General features: G+C 51.1%; 1 protein-coding gene across 19 annotated transcripts in view; it reads left to right on the top strand.

Annotated features, from left to right (window-relative positions):
• Positions 1-3,441: 3,441 nt before the first annotated feature.
• Positions 3,442-17,754, top strand: part of AKNA (AT-hook transcription factor) — a 62,310-nt gene continuing 47,997 nt past the window's right edge. For 2 of the 19 annotated variants that reach the window (XM_063696710.1, XM_031014332.3), the window contains exon 1: positions 3,442-3,507. The gene's annotated coding sequence lies outside the window, so the exon portion shown is untranslated. Of the gene's footprint in view, positions 3,508-3,929; positions 4,625-5,113; positions 5,222-7,542; positions 7,602-13,902; positions 14,117-17,754 lie in introns of those variants that run through there. The other 17 variants (XM_063696709.1, XM_063696703.1, XM_063696707.1 and 14 more) reach the window with 16 other exon arrangements.

Raw genomic sequence — 17,754 nt, 5'->3', positions numbered from 1 at the left:
GGCTCCAACTGGGATACACGGTGGGGCGTGCAGGGGTGCTTGAGCCACACTCACATCTTGGAGCCTCTTAATTGAAGGCTTGAAGGCAAAACTTGAGTATTTACAGATAATATTTTTAGATTAAAACCCACAAGTATATTATGAGGCAGAATGCACAATGTGCATGAATGTTTTAAATCTCAGATGCGGCCCATTCCTTTCCAGAAACTGCCTCAAAGATAGGGATTTGTACCCAATCAATCCTCAAGAAGTGCCCTCAGGGCAGACCAGCAAGGAAGTGGGGAAGCAGGACAGGGAAGGGGAGGAAGCCAAGCGAAGGTGAGATTTCAGGCAAAGTCTGCAGAGGGCAGCTTCAGCCTGATCCCAGGAGGATCCCAGGGCGTACACTAGGCCTAGAGTTGTCTCCACTCAAGGCCAGAGGGCAGGACTTTGATGCCTGTCAGTCTTTAGACAAAGGCTACAGAGAGAGGCCATAAATTCCCAATCACTTCCTGCTCTCTACCTATGTGGGTCAAGCTGTTCCAGTAGCCTAGGGCAGCGGGTATCAGAGCAAAACATATGGGATGGGCTCAGAGGAAAAGGTTGCAAACATGGTCTACTGTACGGCCTCAGTCCCGGCCCCAGTGCTCATTCCTTCTGTCCTCAATATTTGTCTGGAAGATGGAAGAGTTTGAGAAATCCTGCTTTGTCCAGTCCTATGTCCAGAGTTCTGCCAGAGGTGGGTTAGGGACAGTTGGTTCCATGCTCTTGTCCCAGATCCTGTTCTTGGCTGTCCTTGTTCTCTTTCCAGCCTGGGCAGACCACCTGAGACCTGAGCCATGGATTCCCCTGAGGCAGCTGGTGTTTCAGAAGGCACCCCTGCCATCCCCTGACAGGGTGCTGTTGACCCTCTGCAGGGAATGACCCCCCCACCTAGCAGCAGGAGGGCTTCGTTAGGCCTGAGATCTCCTGGCATTCAACTCCAAAGCTTGTGTGGTCATGGGCAAGTAATTTTACCTCTCTGAGCCTCAAGTTCCCCATCTGTAAAATGGGTTTGATAGGCTAAATAATGGCCCCCAAAGATACCCAGATTCAAATCCCTGGAACTTTGGAATGTTACTTTATATGGCAAATGGGATTTTGCGGACATGATTATAGTCTTGACATGGGGTGGACGTAGTATAATCACTAGGCTCTTATAAATGGGAAGCAGAGAAAGATGTAACAGAAGAGGACAAGGTGTGATGATGGAAACAGGTTGCTGCAGTGATGTGCTTTGACAATGAAGGAAGGGACCACGAGCTGAGGAATGTAGACAGCCACTAGAAGCAGAGAAAGGCAAGGCAGTGGGTTCTCCCCTCGAGCCTCCAGAAGAAAGCTGCCCTACTGTCACCTGGACCTGAAGCCCAGAGAGACTCATTTCAGACTTCTGCCCTCTGTAAGAGAAGGTATTTGTGCCATTTTAATTTGTTACAGTAGCCACAGGAAACTAACAATGGAGCTGCCACCCCCAGCAGCTGTTAGTCACAGCCCCATGTCTGTACTTGGAAGGAGTAGGACAAGAATGAGTTTCTGGACTTGTTGCTTCTGGAATTCCTGCGCCTGACTCTGAGGCTGTAGCCCATTGAGTGTGTGGGTTCCCCTCCCAGTAGAACTTTTAACCTAAAAACATTCCTTTGCAAGTGGTCTTAGAAAGGTCCAGTTAGTTGTCCAAAGTCACACAGCTAAGGAGGACAAGTTTGGACCCACAGCTACCTTAAGCCTGGGTCTGCTCTTTCCTGCACCTGTCCTGGTGTCTTTTGAAGGGCCCAGTGTGGCGGGCTAAGGCAGCTTCAAGTACTGGGAGTGTAGGAGGAGGGTTGTCAGAGGTCCATCCTGGCCACATGTACCTGTGACCCTGACATTTTTACTCATGATGCCAAAGTGGGGGGTGGGGGGAATGACTGGAGTCTCAGGGTCTGCTTCTCCCTTGCTAGAGAATGCTGGGCAGGTTACACAATGCACCAAGCCTCAGTTTCCCCATTCTGTTCAAGAGTCAGGACCGCCATGCTGCTCAAACCCAGGAAAACACTTCACTTCCATGACCTGTGTGGAAAAACACCTTGGGCCCTTCCTACACTGACATTCCAGGGCCAGAGCCCAGAAGGATTAGCTAAAATGTTTGCCCCTTTCACAGAGCAGGCCCTTAGTGGGTAGAAGCTGCTGCTAAACTTACTACTAAATATATGTCTAGGGAGTAGCAGGCAACCTGGGGAACTGGCAAGTGCTTTCTACCAGGAGGAAAAACTCCAAAGCATTCAACTTTGGATGCAGCTGGATGAGGGACCTTGGGCAAGTCTCTTCTTGCATCAGGACTTATTAACCCTCTTGTGTTAATAGGGTCGGTCAAGGTGCTCTTTAAATTAGTACCACTGATTTATTTCTTACGGGCCTGCCATTATGTTTATTTATTTACTCTCAACAAACGCATAAGATGTGGGTATGAATCCCATTTGCCTGAGGCTCACTGGCAGCAAGTGGCAGAGCTGGGGCAAAAAGCCCAGGTGAGTTGGATACCGTGCATCCTTCAAGGTGTGTGTGTGGTGGACAAGGTATGATGTCTGTGCTGCACTCACAGCGGGACCTTGGAAAAGTTCTTGTCCGTCTTCGGGCTGGGTTTCCATGCTTGCCTGATGGGGAGTTGGACAAGAATATACTTGGGGGGGGGGGGGGGGGTGATAATACCTACCTACCTCATAGGAGACGACTGAACAGCAGAAGAGCTTCCAACAGGTCTGACCCATAATTAGTGATCAAGAAAAGTTTATTATTACTGTTACTAAGCAGGCCGTTTCAGCCATGGAAGTTTGTGATTTCCTCCTCACTGTGGCTCTGTGCGATCTTTTTTTTTTTTTTTTTTGATGGAGCCTTGCTCTGTCGCCCAGGCTGGAGTGCAGTGACGCAATCTTGGCTCACTGCAACCTCCGCCTCCCAAGTTCAAGCGATTCTCGTGCCTCAGCCTCCCAAGTAGCTGGGATTACAGATATGCGCCACCACGCCCAGCTAATTTTTGTATTTTTAGTAGAGACTGGTGGGGGTGGGGGGACGGTCACCCTGTTGGCCAGGCTAGTCTCGAACTCCTGACCTCAGGTGATCTGCCCGGCCTCCCAAAGTGCTGGGATTACAGGCGTGAGCCACTCTGTGCGATCTTGCATAAATGCCTTACCCTCCGCAGACCGGGCCTCGATCTCCGGGTCTGCGGTGGGGCTGATTGCAGTAGGCACACACAGCCTCCCAGGTCTGAGATTTTCATCCTGCAGCAGGGTTTGCGCTCCCTATGTCCGAGTCCCTGGGGGCGGGCCATGGCGGCGGCCTTTTGGTGATTGGTGCGCTCCCAGAGGCCCCGCCCCTCCGGGCAGCCCGCCCGCTGTCGCGGGCGGGCCTCAGGGATTATGCAAAGGAGCCACCGCCCCGCCCCGCGCCCGGATTGGAGGCCTTTGTTTGCCGCTCAACTCCAGGAAACCACCCGCGCTCGGCGGCCGCCAGCAGGTGAGACGCGGGGAGGGGCTCGCGGGTCGTCCAGGGTGGTCCCTGTCCCTCGCTGGGACTCAGTTTCTCCGTCGGGAGAATGGGGAGGGAGAGTGGACAGCGCCGGTGGGCTCCGTTCCACTGGGACGACGCTGCTTTCGGTCTTTTCCACGTGGAAACCCCACGCGCACGGGGAAGGAGACGCATCACCGCTCCGGGAATGGGAGGGAGCCCTGGACGGGCGGTATGGGCCCCAGTCCAAACCGTCCCGCCCGCGGGGTTCCACAGTCTCCACCCTCCGGCCTCAGTCTCCACCTCTGCACAATGGGGGCGTTGGCTTTTTCTCTTTCCAGCTGGGGCTGGTGGCAGGGAGGGGAGGGGTCCCGGGGGAGCTCGGGGGTGGGCCTTGGCGGGGCCTCAGGCTGTGTTTGGGCTGGAGGCGTGGCCCGGGTTGCTGTGGTTACTGGGGAGGTGAGGCTTTCTGTATGGGATTTGTGTGAGATTCGTTCACCCAGCAACAATCCGCGCAGCCTGGCGGCCCTCGGAGCCGCGCGCGCTTCCCGGACGCCTAACGCAAGTTTCTTTTCCTCTTTTTGTCGCGGGGGGAAGGTAGAGCAAAGGCCAGTGTCGGGTAGGTAGCCCTGACAATGGTAGGAACTGAACGGGCTGCAAAAATAAGTCCAGTTCCCTCTTGGTACACCTGCCGAAGAGAATGAGGTCCAGAGAGGGGGCGCGACTGGCCCAAGGGTGCACAGCAGGGAGGCGCAGAGCTGGGCTCTCCCCAGTGTGATGGGGCCGGCACAGGCAGAACCAGAGTCTGCTTGCTGCGTGACTTTAGACGACACTTCCAAAGCTCCTTTCCCGGGCTTTTGTTGAAAGAAATGACGGATTGGAGTCCATCATTACCTATGTTTAAAGACCTGCTTCTGAAATAGTCGGAAGGGAAAATTGCTGATAACAAACCTGGGCTATGTTGGAGCAGAAAGAAGCTGAGACAGGCTGCAGTGAAAAGAGACATTGTTCCTGTCCTCTAGAACAGAAGGAGAAGAAATGGGCAGGAACTGAAGCATGAAAGACTAAAGTTAGATACATACAGGGACTTCCCAAACGACTTTTCCAGGCGCCTCCTCTGGAATTGGTGGGTTTTATTTGGGGGCTGTTTTGTTAATAAAACAATGGCTGCCCATCTGTTAGAGAGGGCCTAAGTCTGGTTTACTTACTAACAAACAGGGGAGTGGAACCTATGGTGTTTTGGGACTCTGGGTTTATTCCTGGGGCAGTCGTCTCACAGTTCTTCTGCAGGAGGGAGACGATGCCCACGTGGGGCCTTTGCCTCCTAAAGTCCAGACGGTTTGCATTTAAAACATGTGATTGGGGCTGTTTCTTGCAAGGGGATTTCATCAGTTGCCACCGTCCTGCAGACTCTGCCAGAGGCGCTAGGATAGGGGTTTCCAGAGAGACCGGGAATGGTCCCAGCTACAGGGCCGTCATACTGAGAGGGTGTTTTGGAAATTGGTGCACAACATGGACACTTCAGTTTCCCCCCGTGGGGGCGTGGAGAAGGAAAAGTATTTTTAAAGCATTCACATCCCCAGTCGAATTCCTGGTCCTTTTTATGTTTCCTCAGTCCTGGAAGGTGGGAATGATCTGGAGACCAGGAGTAAGAAGACCTGGGTTTAGATCCCCAGCCTGGATTCAGTTCTGAGTGCCTCAGTTTTCCCTTCCACAAAATGAGGTTGGTAATGCCCACTTTACCACCATTTTTTTTTTTCTTTTTTTTTTTTGAGATGGAGTCTAGCTCTGTCTCCAGGCTGGAGTGCAGTGGCGCGATCTCGGCTCACGGGAACATCTGCCGCCCGGGTTCAAGCGATTCTCCTGCCTCAGCCTCCTGAGTAGCTGGGATCACAGGCGTGTGCCACTACACCTGGCTAATTTTTGTATTTTTAGTAGAGACGGGGTTTCACCATGTTGGCCGGGATGGTCTCGATTTCCTGACCTCATGATCCTCCCACCTCGGCCTCCTGAAGTGCTGGGATTACAGGCGTGAGCCACCGCGCCCATCTACTTTACCACCATTTTAAGGCTTGAGTGAGGTGGCATCATAAGAAACTTTTGCTGAGTCCACATTCTAAATAAATGAGGAAACTGAGGCTCAAAGAAAGGAAGGAATAATGACAACAATAATACCATTGGTATTATCAGCTAATATCATAGGTAATATTTATTGAGTGTGACATTCTAGCCACTGTGCCACGGATTTTACTGCAAGAAGTGAAGTTCGGGAGGGCAGGAGCTCTTATCTGTTTTGTCACCATTGTTGTTCCCTAGTGTCTACCTAGTACAGAGCCCTACACAGAGTAGGTGCTCAAAACATTGTTGTTGATCATCTAGATTATATCAGTTACGTGATGTTGTCAAAGTGGGTGTTATGGTGTTATTGTTGTCCCTCTTGTACAGATAGAAAGCCTGAGGTTCAGAGAGGTTAAGCCACTTGACAAGAGTCACACAGCTTCTCACTGGTGTTAGCGCATCCTTACTTTGGGGTGTGCAGGGTGTGCTGGTGTCAGCTCGGGAGAGTGGATTGTGCCCATCTCTTCCTAGTGCAGCATTCAGTGATATCAATAGCTTGAAATTGGCATGGCCAATTTCAGTAAGAGTATTTAACACCATCAAAATTAGTAACCACCACAAATCAGGGCTTTTTCTTACTTTTTTTTTTTTTTTTTTTTTTAAGACAGCTGCAGGTGAAGGGTGTTGGGGGATGGAAGGCCAGCCTTGCTTCTGCTTGGCAGCCTGGAGTTGGGGGCTTTTTGGCAGAGCCAAGCGGAGCCAGGCCAGAAGGCCTGCGCCCCACTGCAGCTCCCCTAAAGTATGGGATTTGGGAAGAAACCCTTTATGAGATGGCTTTTGTAGTGTACGGTGTGAGTTATGCAGTGCAGCAGCCCCTGACTTGGGAACAGGTTGGTATGAGCCTGAATTCCAGGCCAAAATGTCTGGCCTTTAACCTGAAAGTGACAGGAGCCACGGATGGTTGTTAAGCAGGGGAAAAACCTGACAGGATGGTGCCCTAAGATTTGTCATTGTGCCAAGGGATTGGGGGGTAAGTCAGGGTGGGTGATAGGGAAGAGGTGCAGCAGTTGGCCAGGGGAGCCAGGAGGCTAACAGAAGCTCCTCATTTTCTGAGTGTGTCCTGCGCACAAACACATTATCTTGTTACTTTACACATGCATGCCTGAGGGAAGGAGAAGCCTCTGTCTGTAGATGAGGATATCAGAGAAGTTCTGAAACAAAACAGCAAAGGGCTGATCTACCCAGGCTTCCTGCCCCCAAAGTCTCACATTCTCACTCCTCCCTCCCTCCTGCACCCCAGCTTGCTGTTCCATCTTGGCTCTGGGCTTCCTTGCCAAATGTCAGGCGAACTCCAGCTCCATTGCCGAGTGAGACCTTCTGCGCCCAGTGCCGCTCCCACACCAGCCCCTAGGTCGTTGCCAGCATTCTCCCCCCAGCCCCCCTACTGCCAGCTCAGCTTTTTCTGGGGAAGGAGCCTGGGATCAGGGCCAGAGTGGGATGTCCAGCTGTCAGTCTCCTCGGGGTCTTGGGACCACAGCCAAGGACCAGGACTGAGGAGGGGAGGTCTCAGGGTCTAAGAGGCACACTCAGTCCCCCACTAAGGATTCATCTGGAGGATAATGCTTTATTTGTGGGTACAGACCCAACTGTGCCTTAACATGCTGTGTGACTTTGGGCAAGTTGTGTAACCTCTCTGAACCTTTCTTCATCTGTTAAATGCCTAATTATTTATGAGGATCCAATCCAGCAACACATGCCATGCCTCCAAATGCAAAAAGTGGCTGAGGCTGGGCGCTGATTGCTTCCTTTCCTTTTAGTGATTTTCATGTGTTCCCACATGTTGCATAATGGCTGTATTGTAGAAAACAACATATTGTATTAGAGTTTATACAGAGGAGGAGAAGGTGTGGGGGTTACAGAATGTTATAGGATGTCAGAGCTGTAAAGGGCCTCAAAGAACCCAACGATACATTTCACCTTTCACAGGAGGGGAAACTGAAGACGGAGGTGCCCAAGGTCAGAAGGAAGCACCACACAGATGTGAGGTGGTATTCGTTTGTTTTGTTTTTTAGGAATAGTACATGTTCATTTCATTCTTATTTTTAAAGCAACTGTTATATTTGAAAAATACCCAAAAGGAAAAATGGTAAACTTGCCTATCAAAAAAACTTGCCTATAATTCTACTACCTAGTGATAATGATTGTAAACTTTTTTTTTTTTTTAATTGAGACAGTTTCACTGTCATCGCCTAGGCTGGAGTGGGGTGGCACGATCTTGGCTCACTGCAACCTCTGCCTCCCAGGTTCAGGCGATTCTCCTGCCTTAGTCTCCTGAGTAGCTGGGATTACAGGTGCATGCCACCACACCCAGCTAATTTTTGTATTTTTAGTAGAGACGGGGTTTCGCCATGTTGGCCAGGCTGGTCTCGAACTCCTGACCTCAGGTGATCCTCCCACCTCAGCCTCCCAAAATGCTGGGATTACAGGTGTGAGCCACGGCGCATGGCCTGTTGTAAACATTTTAAAGCATGTCCTTCTCTTTCTTTTGCTTTCTCTCCCTTTCTTTTTTCCTATCCTGTCTCCTTCCTTTCTTCCTCCTCCTCTTCCTCCATATTTTACTGTTTTTTTTTTAAGTGGACTCAAACTAGATATATATTATTTTATAACTGGCTTGTCCACTTAACATAACAAAATTTTTACATTATTTGATATTCTTCAATAGCATGACTGTTAACGGCAGCTAATATTATTCCTTTGAGTGGAACTATCACAGTTTCTTTCAATGATCACCTGTTACGGGACACTGCGATTGTTTCCAACCATTTTACCTATTGCAAGTTTCAGTTGCAAAGTGATTAAGATCACACTGTCCGGGGCCAGGCACGGTGGCTCACGCCTGTAATCCCAGCACTTTGGGAGGCCGAGGCGGGTGGATCACGAGGTCAGGAGATCGAGACCAGACTGGCTAACATGGTGAAACCCCGTCTCTACTAAAAATACAAAAAAAAAAAAAAAAAATTAGCTGGGCGTGGTGGCCGCTGCCTGTAATTGCAGCTACTCAGGAGGCTGAGGCAGGAGAATGGCGTGAACCCCGGAGGCGGAGCTTGCAGTGAGCTGAGATCGCACCACTGCCCTCCAGCCTGGGCAACAGAGCGAGACTCCATCTCAAAAAAAAAAAAAAAAAAAAAGATTATACTGTCCAGATTCAAACAGCTTGGTTCAAACCAGCTTCCTCACCTATAAAATAAAATGGGCATCATAATTTTTCCCTCCTTGGATTAGTATGAGGATTAAATAATGAGTTCTGAGTCCATGGAAAGGCTTTTATAAGGTATTTGACACATAATAGTTGTTCAGTATAGTTTTGCTGTTAGCAGTCCCTTCCTGGCACGTGCACGGTTTGTTTGACTCTTTGAAAAGAGCATGAATTTGAATTTATGTATGTGTTTTCCTCAATATGGCCGCACCCTCCTCATAACCCTTATCTCAGTTGGCTGAGAAGGGCCTGTTTGCTCTGCTCCTTAACTACTCAGAGTGGGGACAGAGTTTCTAGCTGGGTCAGTGAGCCCTGGAACTGGTTTAAGGGTCGCAGGGAAGAGGGTCACAGGGAAATGTCAGCACCTCCCTCCACTTGGGAAAACTGTCTCTCCCTTTTTGTGTCCAGGACTCATCGCTAGACCTGGGGTTGATATTGTGGAAGCTGTGGATAAGGAAAATTAAACTCAGTCCTGCAGGGAGCAGGTTGTAGGGCATTTCACGGAAAAGGCAAGGCCATTTATTTGTGAACAGTCATTCTGTGCCAGCTGGGCACTGGGGCCAAGAACTTTAGGCACATAGTCTCATCAGTCATCCCAAGAACCCTGTAAAATAATTATTGGTCCATGTTATAGATGTGGAGTCTGGGATTCAGAGAGGTTAAGCAGCTTGCCCAAGGCCACACAGCTTCCAAGGGAGAACATGGAGTTCTCTGTTTGCCCACAAAGCCCATGTGCCTTAACACCTGTGCCCTGCAGCCTCCTGTCTGCATGGCATTTCTGCCTGGGTGGGCAAATGGAATAAAGAATCCAGGAGGTTTAGCATTAGAAGATAATCTCTGATAACCTCAGAGACAATCTCATTAAGCCGCAGGTTCCAAAGCTCAGAGAAAGGAAGGTGCTTGTTCCTGGTCACTCAGGCTGGAACTTGGTTCTCTACTTCCCTAGCCAGGCTTCATCATTTCTTCTTGGTTCACTCTGGAAATCCTCACCTGCCTCCTCTTTCCCTCAGACTCCCTGTGGATTTTTTTTTTTTTTTTTTTTTTTTTGGGCAAGCGTCTTACTCTGTTGCCCAGGCTGGAGCGCAGTGACATGATCTCGGTTCACTGCAACCTCCGCCTCCCAGGTTCAAGTGATTCTTGTGCCTCAGGCTCGTGGGAAGGGCTGGCAGGGTTCTGCAGACACAGCCATGCACACGACTGTTGCTGGTAAAAGGGTGAAAGTCATCAAGCCCTGGCAGTAGGAGTAAGAGGTTTTTTTTGTTGTTTTTGTTTTTGGTGTTTTTTTTTTTTTTTTTTTTTTTTTTGAGACAGAGTCTTGCTCTGTTACCCAGGCTGGAGTGCAATGGTGCAATCTTGACTCACTGCAACCTCCGCCTCCCAGGTTCAAGGGATTCTCCTGCCTCAGCCTCCCAAGTAGCTGGGATTACAGGCACCTGCCACCACACCTGGCTAATTTTTGTATTTTTAGTAGAGATGGGGTTTCATCATGTTGCCCAGGCTGGTGTCGAACTCCTGACCTCAGGTGATCCGCCCACCTCAGCCTCCCAAAGTGCTGGGATTACAGGCGTGAGCCACTGCACCTGGCCAGGAGTCAGAGGTTTTTGTTGTTGTTTCTTTTCTGGGTGACCGGGAACGAATCTCTTCTCTTCTCTGGGCCTCAGTGTCCTCACCTATACAATGGAATAATACTCGTGTTCTCCCCACTTAGACGTTCTGTTCTTGAGCATCTAGTGCTATAAAGGAGAAGAAAGCATTTTGGGAAACCAAAAGGCTCTGTGTGGAACCAGGGCCTCACTATAAAATTGGAACATTGGCTTTGTGAATTGCAATTAGTTGGTAAGAAGCTCCACTCTCGATTTTATTGTGCACAGGTATTAATTATCTCTACGGGCTGCAATGCTGTGAGCACCAAGCTTGGTTATTAGAAGCCAGGTCTTTGTGCGTTTGAAACTCTACTGCAGCTCATCACCTTTGTGACCTTGGGCAAGCTGCTTGGGCTCTAGGGGCCTCTGTTTACCCAACTGTGAAATGGGGTTGTCACATCAGCCTCATTGGGTTGTTATGAGGGCTATGAGTCAGGCTTGGGCAAGTAGCTAGGTTGAGTGGATCATCCAGGATATATTTATTGTATTTCTATTGTATATCAGGGCCTGTGTGCTGGGTCCTGGGGATATGATGATGAGAGCCTCACAGAGCTCCCAACTGAGTCAAGAGACAGATGTTAATCAAATAATCACATATGAAATATAGTTCCAAATGGGGAGTCCCCAAGGAGGGCACGCTGGAGCTGACATCTGGAGGTTGCCTAGAAGTTAACAGGGAAAAGAAGTGGGACTGGGTGAGGGGAGGAGCAGGACACATCTGTCCCAGGAAGAGCAAGGAGGCCTGTATGGCAGGAGCATGCTGAGCAAGGGCAGAGAGGGTGGCGGGAGAAGAGGCTGCAGCAGCGGCCAGCTCGTGGAGTTTCATCTTCTTTCTCAGAGCCATGGTAGCTAGCTGTGCGTCTGAAGCATGGAAGGGTCTTGTTTGGAACTTCTATCTTGGAAGACCACATCGGTGCAGTGTGGGGAACAGATTAGTGGACCCTAGAGCTTTCCAGGCAAGGCCGATCCAGGGACCCACGTGGGGATGCAGAAACGGGGACAGATTCTGGTGAAATTTAGGAAATGAAATCACTGGGAGTTGATGATGGATTGGTTATGGGATGTAAGGGAAAAGGAAGTGTCCAGGGTCACAGTTGATTCTCAGTGTGTACCTGGGTGAAAGATGGGCCAGACTAAGGAGGGGTGGGTTTGGAGGGTGGCAATACTAGGAGCTCAGTCTTAGACATGCTGCTTCGGTTTGGTAGAATTTGGCCTGTGGGTGGGGACAGTGATCCAAGAGGGGGCAGTGCATGAGCAAAGGCAGGGAGGAGGGTTGGTCATGCTTGGGGGTGCAAGGAAATGGAACAGACTGCACTGCAGGCGGTTCTCCTTGGTGTTAGGTGGCTGCCCCTAAGATGGGTTTGGGGTTATCCAGGGGCCACAGGCTATGCCCAGCAATGGCAGCCACCTGGAGTTGATAGCAGTGCTGCCTGGGTTAATGACCAGGGAGGGAGGGTGAGTGAGTGACAGGGTGTCAGGGGAGCCCGCCCCTTGCACAATGGCACACATGGCCTCCAGAGCTGATAGGGAGGGGCCTCATTAGGGTTTGGCTCTGCTCCATGTGGGGCTGGGGGCTACAGGGAGAGCCCTGCCACCCAGATGTGGGTAAAAGGCAGGAAAGGGGATAGAGGGGTGGGCGATTACCAGGATGAGGGCTCCTGGTTCTAGCCCTGGCTACGCCAGATATTCACAAGCTGACCTTGGGAATGTCCACTCATTCATTCATTCATTCATTCATTCATTCACAGAACGCATTCATCAGCCATAAACAGTGTGCCAGGCTTCAGGAAAGGTATTAAGATCTAGCCTTTAGAGGAGACCAGAGACTTATACCTAAGTAGCAGCAATAGTTGTAGTAGCAATAATAAAATAGCTCAATACATGGCTGTGTTCTGGCTCCCCCGCTCTACCGTTGGTAGGCATCATGTCATTGAATCTTTATAGCAGCCCCTGTGGGGTGGCTACTCTTCTTATCCCTGTTTTACAGATGAAGAAACTGAGGCTTAGAGAGGTGAAGCTTCAAAGGTCAGAGCCAGCAGGAGATGGGGCTGGGATTTGAACCCAGGTCCACAGTGACTCTAAGATTTTTTTCTCTCCTACATGGGTGGTTCCCAAATCTGGCTGCTTATCAGAATTACCTGGAGGGCTTTTTGGACAATACAGAGGCCTGTTTTTTTTCCTCTTTCTTTTTGTTTCCTGACTCAGAGTCTCTGGGTCCTGGGTGGGGCCAGTGTTGGGAGCCTCTTGTGCTCCTGTGCACCCTTTTCTGTGAAGCTCCTGCTTCTCCCGCTTGACTCTCTCTGCCCCGGGTACACAGGCCTTGCTGTTCTCAGGGAAAGCCCGCTGGCTCCCCCACCTTGGCCTTTCCACTTGCCCTCCCAGAACACTCTGCCCCAAACCTTCTTGTGGCTTGCTTTTGACCCCCTCTTCCTTCCAGTGCCTTATTTGAATGTCACCTCCTCATAGAGACCTTCCTGACCGTCCTATAACCCTTCTCCTCCAACCCATTACTCTTGGTCCCATGGGTTCTCTACCAGGGCCAGTCACCTGGGACACTTAAAATGTCTGATGCCCAGAGACTGACTCTGTTGGCCTGGGGTGAGCCCCAGGCTTCAGTGCCACCTGGCCTGGGACATGGATCGTCACCCAGTCTCATTGTTCACAGCTGTCTCCTTGAAATTATACATGTGCTTGCTTATTGTCCATGTCTCTGCTAGAGCGGAGAGCAGGGGACTGGCCTGTCTTGGGCCCTGCCATATTCCCAGGTGCTTTAAAAGCACCCGCCACACAGTAGGAGCTCAGTGAGTACCTACGAATGAAGGAATGGGATGGTGGGGCTTGAGAAAAGACAGCTCGACTGACCATCAGGATCGATCTGTTCCCAACGTCTGGTGAACCCTTGGAGGGTTCTTACAACAAGGGAAAGTTTACCTGATCTGCCAGGTTCACACCTCCATGCTGCCCCGAACATCCCACTCTGGCTGCAGGACCACCTCGGGGTGAGGACGGTGGGTTGAGATGGCAGGAATCACCACGGTCTCCCTGAGATTCAGGTTGCACATTGGCAGAGTCAGAGCTGGAAGGGCAGGAGTGGTGTTGAGTCTGAGCTCTCACCGTGCACATGGGCCCTGAGGCCTAGAGAGGGAAGGAGCCTCGGCTAAGGTCAGGCCGTGGTTGAAGAGGGCCTAGAGGGTAGGAGCTACAGCATGCTGTGTGACCTTGGCCAAGCCTCTGACCTTCTCTGTGCTTTAGTCTCCCCATCTGTACCTGCAGGGCCTGGGCTGAGATGATCCCAAACCCAGGACGTCAGGAGTTTGCTCCCTGAGTCCTTTCCTGGGCAGCGCTGACTGCGGAGGGCTTGCAAGGGGTTAAGCTCCTCCAGCTCTTGCTCTGCACGCAGACAAACCCCCTCCTTCTGACAAACACTTGTAGGAAATCAGGCTGGGCGCTTCCTGCCGAGGCGAGGCGGCCTCAGCCGCAGCAGGGGCGGGGAGAGGTGGGGAGCGATGCTGGTCTGTGAGCAGCAGCTTGGGCTGGCAGAACGGCCTGGAGGTGGGCCAGGGCGCAATGGAGACAGGGGGCTCCCTGGGTTTGGAACAAAGAATTCACAGGCAGGTCCCCTGAAACTGGGTCGGCAGGACGGTGGTGGAGCCCGAGAGAGGTAAGGGATCGGAACGGAGGAGGGCCCGGGAGGCCGCCTTCCTTCTGGACAGGCCAGTCACAGACTCTCCGGGACAGTCCAGGCAGCCGGACCAGCCCAGCCAGGAAGTTGCTGCTGCTGGAGCTGCACCGCTTTTCTCTTGGCTCAGGGGAGCCCGGCCTCCAGGGCAAGGGTGGATTTAAGGAGGATTTCGTCAAGCCTCAGGATGCTAGATTCCAGTCCCAGCTCTGATTCTGATGTCTTGTGAACTTGGATAGGCGGGTCCATCTCTGTGCCTGGGGTGTCGTCGTCTGCACCTGGAGAGTTAGTGTCCTTGGTTGCTAAGGGGTCTCAGAGACGATGCAGGCATGGGCAACAGGCCAGGAGGCAGCGACGGCGCCGGGGGGTGGTCCCTATTGAAGGAGTGGCCCCTTATGCCAGCTGCGTAAGAGCAAGGAGAGGAGCCAAGGACGGTCCGAGGACCAGCAGACCCAGCTCAGCTCTTGAGGATGGCAAGACCAGAGCTGGCAACAGCCAGGGCACCGTTTCTCTTTCTCCTCGGCCTCTGCTGCTGGAGCGGGCTGGGGGCAGGGAGGACACAGAGGGGGAGTGGCTGGTGCTTCCTTGTGGGACTAGAGTCCACACAGCTGGTGGGAACCCCTTGAGAACAGCAAGTCTGTGCCCTGTCAGCCGGTGGGTGGGGGTATGGTTGAGCCTTTTTGGAAGGTCTGGTTACTGATTTGGGGGGTGGTCTTCCTTCCCCATCTCCCTGACACATCTGACAGCCTTGGTTTCAGAGTTGCAGCACCCCAGCTTTGAATCCTCTGTCTGCGCTTCCTGGCTGTGAGGTCTTGTGAGAGCGGGCCATGTCTCTGTGCCTCAGTTTCTTCATCTGGGAGGTGTCAGGGTGTGGGTGAGGGTAGAAGCAGGGTGGCACCCTGGACAGCTCTGGCTGGATGGGAAGGGGCTGCAGAGGGCACGGGGAGGCTGTGCGGGCTGCGTAGCTGTGCTGGCAAAGGAGAGCCTGGGAGTCTGGGCAGTTCTGAGGGATTGAGCCATAAAGGGAAGGGTCCCTGGCTGTGGAATGACTGAGCCGGCGGACAAGCCCTGTGTGGGTGGTGGGGAAGAAGAGTCCATCCCACCCAGGAACTGAAGATAGACACCTCAGTGGTCTGTTAGACCCTTGAGAGAGCAGGGACAGTGGCAGCTTGGGTGTAAGAAGGAGATGTACAGAAGGAGGGTGCAGTGGCTGCTACTTCCTTGTGGGGCCAATTTCTCCAGGGATGGCGGGGACCCTGAACTCCATAGCCCTCCCCAGCTCACACTGCTGGAGTCTTCACCAAACCCCACTCACTGCCTTTTAGGAGCAGCCCTGCTGCCCTAACGAGGGCTGGCTGGAACAACTCTGCCTTTATCTGGCATGCAGGGACACCTGCCCATAGCTCTCCTTCAAGGTCAGGCCATACTTTCAGACCTCCGTGCCTTTGCCTTCGTGCTGTTCCCGCTGCCTGGAATGCCCTCCCCAGTCTTCTCCCCCAAATCCTCATTGTTTCTCAAGCCCACCTTAAAGCTTCCTTTGGTAACACTTCTGTATTGTACTATCCCCCACCGTTTAAAATCTTGGAACACTTTTACTCTTTTCTATATTCTTTGCATCTTATGTAGCGCCTGGTATATAGTAGGAAGTCATAGGGCTTTTTTAAAAAGTTAATTTGCGCCCACTGGGTGCTCAGTATGTATCTTTGTACTTTGAAATGTGACCTCAGGGAGGAGGAGAGAGGTTAACAGTTCTGAGGCTGTTGCCCTTAGAAGCTGAGTCAATCAGGGACTTCAAAGCTCTTTGAGTCCCATCCCCTGCCTCCCAACCCACCCTAGCAGGGTGATATCCCCTTGCGATATCAAGAGCAGGTGGTACTTTCTCTATTTTACAGTGAGGAAAATGCAAGCCCAGCTATACACAGTGAGTAACAGCAGCCAGGACTAGCACCTGTCTCCTGATGCCCAGCCTGCTTCTCTATCACAGCATCATCCCAGCCTGAGGTTGGCAGGTAGTTGGCACTAATGTGTGTTTGTTGACTGACTAGCTGGCCAGTTCTGGGGCTTTGTGGTGAGGAGGGCCATGGCTCGCATGGAAGGCCTGGCTCAGGAAAGGCTCACTGGTTTAGGCGCCTGGGGGCAAGTGCGAAACTCTAGTCAGTCACTGCAGCTGCCTCTGACGTGCACCTTCCCCTGGTTACAGTGAGATTTCTGCCACGACTGAGTCATCCCAGAAGACAGGATGTTCCTCTTTGTGCACCCAGAGGGCTCTGTGATTGGGCAGGCTGCTCTGTGGCAGAGCTAGAAAAAAAGCCCTTTAAAAAGTCAAAAAACCGCATACCTCCCCTGGCCCCTTCCTCAGCAGAGGCTTCAGAATCAGAAAAGCAACAGCTAAATTGTAGCCTCTTCTCCACCTGCCATAACAGCAGGAGCCAGGAGGCCTAGTGAACTTCAAAGGGCAGGCCCTGCCTGAGGCCCTGGTTTAAAATGCAGATTCCTGGGCCCTATCCCAGGGCCACTGAGTCAGGCTCTCTGCAGGTTGTTTCAGGAAACTGCATGCTTAGAGGATTCTTAAGCACACTGAAGCTTAAGATCCCTGGCAGGGATTTCCAAGAAGGGTACAGGCCCTGCAGAAGGTATGAGAAGCAAGGATTAGAGCTTCTATTTAAAATATAGTTGACCAGCTGGGTGGGTGGCTCATGCCTGTAATCCCAGCACATAGGGAGGCCGAGGCAGGAGGATCATTTGAAACAAGGAGTTCAAAACCAGCCTGGGCAACATGGCAAAACCCCATCTCGACAAAAAAAAATTTTTAAAATTAGCCAGGCATGGTGGCGCATACCTGTGGTCTTAGCTACTCAGGAGGCCGAGGTGGGAGGATCGCTTGAGCCCAGGTGGTCAAGGCTACATTGAGCTCTGATTGCCATTGTACTCCAGCCTGGGTAGCAGTGAGACCCTGTCTCAATAAAATAAAATACAGTTGATCCTTGAATAATACAGGGGTTAGGAGTGCCTCATGCAGTCAAAAATCTGCTTATAACTTTTAACTCCCCCAAAACTTTATCAATAGCCTGCTATTGACTGGAAGCTTTGCTGATAACATAAACAGTTGGTTAATGCATATTTTCTGTCTTATATGTATTATGTACTGTTTTCTTACAATAAAGTAAGCCAGAGAAAAGAAAATGTTATTAAGGAAATCATAAGGAAGAGAAAATCTACTTACTTTCATTAAGTAGAAGTGGATCATCATAAAGGCCTACATCCTTGTCATCTTCACATTGAGGAGGAGGAGTTAAGGGGGAGATTGATCTACTGTCTTAGGGGTGGCAGAAGCAGAAGAAAATTCACATATAGGTAGACCTGTGCGGTTCAAACTGTGTCATTAAGGGTCACCTGTATATATTTTCTTTTTCCTTTTTATTTTTAGTAGAGACAGGCTTTTGCCACTTTGCCCAAGCTGGTCTCAAACTCCTGAGCTCAAGTGATCTGCCCACCTCGGCCTCCCAAAGTGCTGGGATTACAGGTGTGAGCCGCTGTACCTGGCCAATTTTCGATTGCATCTTTTTAGAAAATCACTTTTGAAAATACTCTTTCCAATACATGTAATATATTAGCGTGAT

This window comes from Gorilla gorilla, chromosome 13 (assembly GCF_029281585.2).
Source record: "Gorilla gorilla gorilla isolate KB3781 chromosome 13, NHGRI_mGorGor1-v2.1_pri, whole genome shotgun sequence".
In the NCBI taxonomy this organism is placed as follows: Eukaryota; Metazoa; Chordata; class Mammalia; order Primates; family Hominidae; genus Gorilla; species Gorilla gorilla.
This window is presented reverse-complemented; position numbering and strand designations above follow the sequence as displayed.